At 34.9% G+C, this 5,695-nt stretch overlaps 1 long non-coding RNA gene across 1 annotated transcript; it reads right to left on the reverse strand.

Annotated features, from left to right (window-relative positions):
- Positions 1-2,380: 2,380 nt before the first annotated feature.
- LOC109953706 (uncharacterized) lies at positions 2,381-4,189 on the reverse strand. The gene is made up of 3 exons (XR_002273959.1): positions 4,152-4,189; positions 3,956-4,028; positions 2,381-3,516 (listed from the first exon to the last, which is right to left on the reverse strand). It is a non-coding gene; the product is annotated as an uncharacterized LOC109953706 (long non-coding RNA).
- Between the last annotated feature and the right edge of the window lie 1,506 nt (positions 4,190-5,695).

The following is a 5,695-nucleotide window of genomic DNA, read 5'->3' on the forward strand; positions in this document are numbered from 1 at the left end:
CTTCTTGAAATAGGCCCCAGATGTCCTATACTGTATGTATGTGCATGTGTTTATTGTTTGTTTTTGTGTGTGTATGTGTGTTTGTCTAGTGTACCACATGCGGGAAGACGGCTGGATAAAAGTGTGTATGGAAGATGTTTCAGAGTTGCTACATCGCTACAAGAAGGAAATGTTCTGAGTTTGCCCCCTAAACCCAGATCAACCTCAGCACTCTGAATATATTTTAATGACATATAGATCTAAGGGCCAAGTTGTCATCATTAAACTTTTTACATTATGTCATGTAGGTACATGTTGATACTGTAGCTCTCTGAGCTTCCATGGTTTAATGTATTTGTGGTTTATACAACACATGTCTCCAAATAAAGGCTATTGTTCAACTCCCTCCTCTGTCCTGAAAAAATTAACCGGAACTGATTGTCAGGTATAAAATTCACTAGTGTGAGGTAATATGTTGATAAGAAGGACAAAAATTGTATGTATTTTTTTGAAACAAGTATTTTCTGTACTTAGAAAAAATAGATATGTGGATAATAATAATAAATACTTTAGTCCTTCATGTCTTGTCCTTGTCTACTGTCAGCCACATAGTAATGCAATATAATTGTGTCATAACATATTCAATGTGAGGCATGCTGTGTTGTAGTTTTTAAATAACATTTTATTTCTAGATTGAGCTGTGGAAGGAAGATTTCTAGATGAATCACCTGATCACAGAAGACGTGGGTGTTATTTTTGCTGGTCTGGCGGCCTCTGACCACAAACATACATAAGTGCCAAACTTCCTTTCCAAATCTTACAACTGGAAAACAACAACAACAAAAGAATGCTCTAAACCTGTTTGGTGAGATAGCTAAAGCTACCATGATCTCATATTACTGATAACTGAGTTTAGATTCTTATTAATACTGTATGCCCATATTAATGCTAAAGAAACTGGGTTACATCATTTTACTTTTGTTACTTTGTTGTTGTTGCTTTTTGTGTTTGTATGTATTGTTGAATCTATATAGGTCAAATGTCCTATAGGTGATGCAACACAAAAACATTTGTGTTGCATCACCTAAAATATATCATTTTTTAAAAGTTATATCAACTGTTGGTATTTTGTGAGCTTCACAAGTTAAGAAGACATCACAGCAGCAGCTGTGATGTCATGTGTTTCTATGCAGATCTCAAGCCCAGAGGTTTTGTCCATGCAGTACATTAGTCTTGACTGTGAAAATGGTTAATCAACTTAATATTTACAAGTCTGTAAATCTCACTTAACTTGTGAATCTCACAGTTGATATAACTTTAAAAAATTGCATATATTTTCGGTCTCATAACCTACAGGTATATTAGCAACTATGTAATATATAGTAGGTTAATCAATCTCCTTGTGGTATATCATACTATAGGTGTAACCTGTAGCAAATTACATCTATTTAGAAAAATTGTTGATTTTGAGGAACCACCGAAGTGCAGAATTTCTTGACCGGTGTAATGTCATCAGTTTCCAGGCAGATTTCAGTGCAACAGGTTTGTCAGGGTAAAAACAAAGCACCACACTAAGCCTGACTGTGTGCAGTGTGTTGGTGTCAGTTTGTCAAAACATCATAATAATCCATGAATGCTTGTATGTATTCATCACATTAGGGGAAATTAAGTAAAAAATAAAACCTAATAAACATATTTAATGTCAGTGAACAGCCTCACTGCTCATTGTAATCTAAAAATACCTTTTAAAAAGCTGAGTAGCTAAACAAATATATTTTTGTATACTATATTACAAATGTCCTGTCTGATGATAGGGACATTTTTAGCCAGTGTGAAATGAAATATAAACTCATACCTTCTACCAAGACATTAGGGAACAAATAGGTAAAAATTTTACCTGAGAAAATTTGCCAGGCAGATTTCAGTGCAACAGGTTTTTTTCAGGGTAAAAACAAAACACCACACTGAGCCTGTGTGCAGTGTGAACAAGAGCTGAGCGGATCTGCTTAAGTCTTCTACGTATTGATTAAATAAAAAATATACAAACAGAAAGAAGTTGGATTAAAACATTGTCCCTCTATTTTTAATTAACAATCCCCACAGTATAAGCCTGCTGATAAATAAGCAGGAAAATGTATGAACTTGTGGTTCCACAAAAAGGTCTCAAACAACAGTTTCACTGTCTTGTCATGTGAAGTCAATTTTCCCATTCACCTCCCTGTTAAAAGTCACAGCTTTGCACAAATAATTGTTCTTCCTGTGCTTCAGTTTAATCTATAGATCAGAGCAATGTTCATTCACTCTATGTGAAAATAGTGAACTCTGTTATTACTAATCGTAGCTAGTCACAGATGTGTAAACACTGGATGTAATATCACAAACAGACACAGAAAAGTGGACTATTGGGAACTTTATTGAAGCCAAACAGTACAAAAGGAATGAAGCAGCAGTGCAACTTCATTTACCATGTTTCTGCTTAACTCAACACAAGTGATTTTGAGCTGAGCTGTTCAATTTCTAAATGTTTACACAACTAAGATAGAAAATGTCCCTTGTCCCTGTATATTAACAGGAAATATTATCAACATTTCTTTCAGTGTCATGAGAAACTTAAAACATCCTAACACCATTTTTATCTTTAGCTCAGCTAAAGATAAAATATAGGTCAAGACAAAATCTTGTTTTGATTCCAAGATCCTCAACTTTGATCAAGTAAAAAACAAACAAACAAACTAACAAGCAGAATATTTACATGTGCTCATAGGGGTGACCAAGGAAACAATATTCTTCCTACATGTCATAAATTAGGAAACTCATTTGAAAATTAACTTCTACGCTGCTGAGAGTAGCAGGGCACTAGTGTCAATCCATGCACAGTGGGTGAGACGGAGGGTAAATCTGTCAACATCACACAGCCCAACATGCAGCACACTGTGAATATTACTGATTGGTTTGCAGTACTGTCCCCAGTGATGTCACACAACCAGAGAAACAGAAAATGGATTTATCTTTAGAAACAGTTCACAAAACTGGCTGACAAACATTTGGTATCTCAGGGTTTATATCCTCATGTGTCACCAGGTGTGTGGGCTTTATATGAATATTTCTTTATATTATTAATGTTGATTTTACAAGAAAACCCCAACACCAGAATTATTAAACTGTAACTATGGCACATTTGTTTTAATTGAACACAAATATTTAAGTTAGCTGTTTATTTATGATGAACTCTGTGATGCTTTAGTATCATGTTTTACTTTTCTCTGGATGAGACTAATAATTTTCCTCGTTTGAGTTATGTTTAAACAAAATATTAGAGGAAATTCCACTGTCAAATGTATTAGTGTCATCATTTATTTTTTATATTTGTTAAATATGTAATACTTTTTTCTAGTTCCTATCAACAGGCACCACTAGATTCCCAGCCCGGATTCTATCAATTCATGATATGAATGATTAATAATCAATTAATTCCCAGATTATGCAGGTGAATTTGGTGGCACTCTCCTTGTTCCAGTGCAAAATTTATTCATAAACCTAAAGATACAAAAAGAGAAAAAAGTTACACAAAACACAAAACAAAATAATTTGCCAAAAATATTTGGAGTTCAGCTCCACAAAGTCACATATTTACATAAATCAAAAATATCCATGATTCACTGAAGTGTTAACAATGTGAAAAGCAAGTATTTACCTACTTTGCTTCTGAAGTAAAATATTTTAATTTGATTTAACACCATCTGAATATATTGGTGCTTTTCTAAATGTTAATAGTTGAGTTTTTAATAATAATTTATGTGACCTGCAGATGTGATGGTCTCTGAAAACATCTGTCTTAATCATTTTACTTAATATAAAACACTTTTATTGCAGAAAACTAATTATGACAACTATTTTCTCTGCAGGAGAAACAATCACAGCAAGTTCTTTTGCTCATAGTTTAAAGAATCTTTGTTGAACATCTGAAGCAACTCACTGTGTGCAGGGCGGTGCTTTTGTCATTTAGGTCTTTGGATTCAGTTCCTCCAAGACATCACAGCTGTTTACAGCTGTAAGGTCAGAAACACGGTGTTAGCTCACATCCTGCTCTAACCTGACACTGGGTTTCACAAACAGCTACCACAGAGGGCACAGGATGTCAGAAAAATCGAACAGAAACAGGTTTTACTTACGAGATGGAGTGGATTTTGGCTGGAAAAAAAACAAACAAACAAATAATTTCAGTTGTTACAAACTTGTATGCCAGAATTTATCACCTGCTTTCCAGTGATGATCCCGTCCTCTACTCTCTCAAACTGGTAAATACATTCCATCGACCATTTGTTTAGATCTTAAATCATTTCTTTTCCTATCAGCTCTTACATTAATCATGCTACTGCTGCGTTATCATGAAACTCTGGCTTTCAGCACTTACAACTTGTGGAATAAGATTTTGATGAGCTTGAATTTAAGTTTGTTTTTACTTGTGCAATCTGGACAAAGCACCAACTTGAGTCTAACTGGGAATCCACACTGAAAGTGGGACATGAGCAGCGCGTTCTCTCTTTGTCATCAGAGCAGCTGTTTGTCTGTCAGCAGGACAGCGGAAGGAGAAAGAGTCTTCAACAGGCAGAAAGATAGCACAAATGTACTGGACAAAATGTGGAAGAGGTAGGCGGCACAATTAATCATTTTGTGAACATGATCTTGTTTGTATGTAGCCTATGGATTTATTGATTTGAAGGAGAAAGAGTCTTCAACAGGCAGAAAGATAGCACAAATGTACTGGACAAAAAAGGTTTCATGTATGCTCATCAAGAACAAATCTTGTTTGTATGTAGCCTATGGATTTATTGATTTTAGTGATTTTCATGGTTCTACAGAGGGTGAAAGTGAAACTCAAAGCAGCCTGATCAGTCATAACAGATACCAGTAGAAACAGAAAATATCAAGGTTTGTGTGATTTCAAACAGCTGCCTTTCAAACAGATCATGGTTCATTAAATGTGGAAGAGGTAGGGCTGCACAATTAATCATTTTGTGAACATGATTTAGATCCCTGTGCAATCTCAGTCTCATGCATACAAAACACTTCTGGTGTGGATTAGGGGTAATAATAAAATACTGAAGAATAACTGAGACAGTGTTTCTGTTTTGGTCTCTCACCAGTCATTTTTCTGTAAATGAAGAATCCAATCACAGCGATGAGAAGAACAAGAACAACCACTGCAGTGATGGTGATGATCATGGTATTTGACTTTTCTGTTGAGTAAACAACAAGACATTGTCACAATCTGTGCAAATGAAGCAGGTTAGAAAACAAGAACATCCAAGTACTAACCAGAGCTCAGTACTGTACAGTGACAGTTCAGCCAGTTTGTTTGTCCTGTTGTTATTGCTCATTTCAATTTTTGTATGTACTACTGTATCTGTGCTTTTTTTTCCTGGTCTAGTGCTGGTTTTTCTCCCACACTCACCGTGTGTAAGAACAATGGCATTGACCGGAAACTCTAAACTGAGGTTATACACTAAAAAGTTTACACGTGGCTTGAAAAAAACTCTCAAAATGGCTTTTAATAACTGCAGTAAGGTTGTCAAGAATTAAATTTAATAAATATTTACATGCTAAAAATAATTTAAAAAGGTTGTGATAAAATCAAATTTTGTATGTTTCATTGTTGACTTTAAATTAAGAAAAACAACCAATCCAGGTCCAATGATGATCCTAAGGTGCAGCA

Source organism: Monopterus albus, unplaced genomic scaffold (assembly GCF_001952655.1).
Source record: "Monopterus albus unplaced genomic scaffold, M_albus_1.0 scaffold1057.1, whole genome shotgun sequence".
Lineage (NCBI taxonomy): Eukaryota > Metazoa > Chordata > Actinopteri > Synbranchiformes > Synbranchidae > Monopterus > Monopterus albus.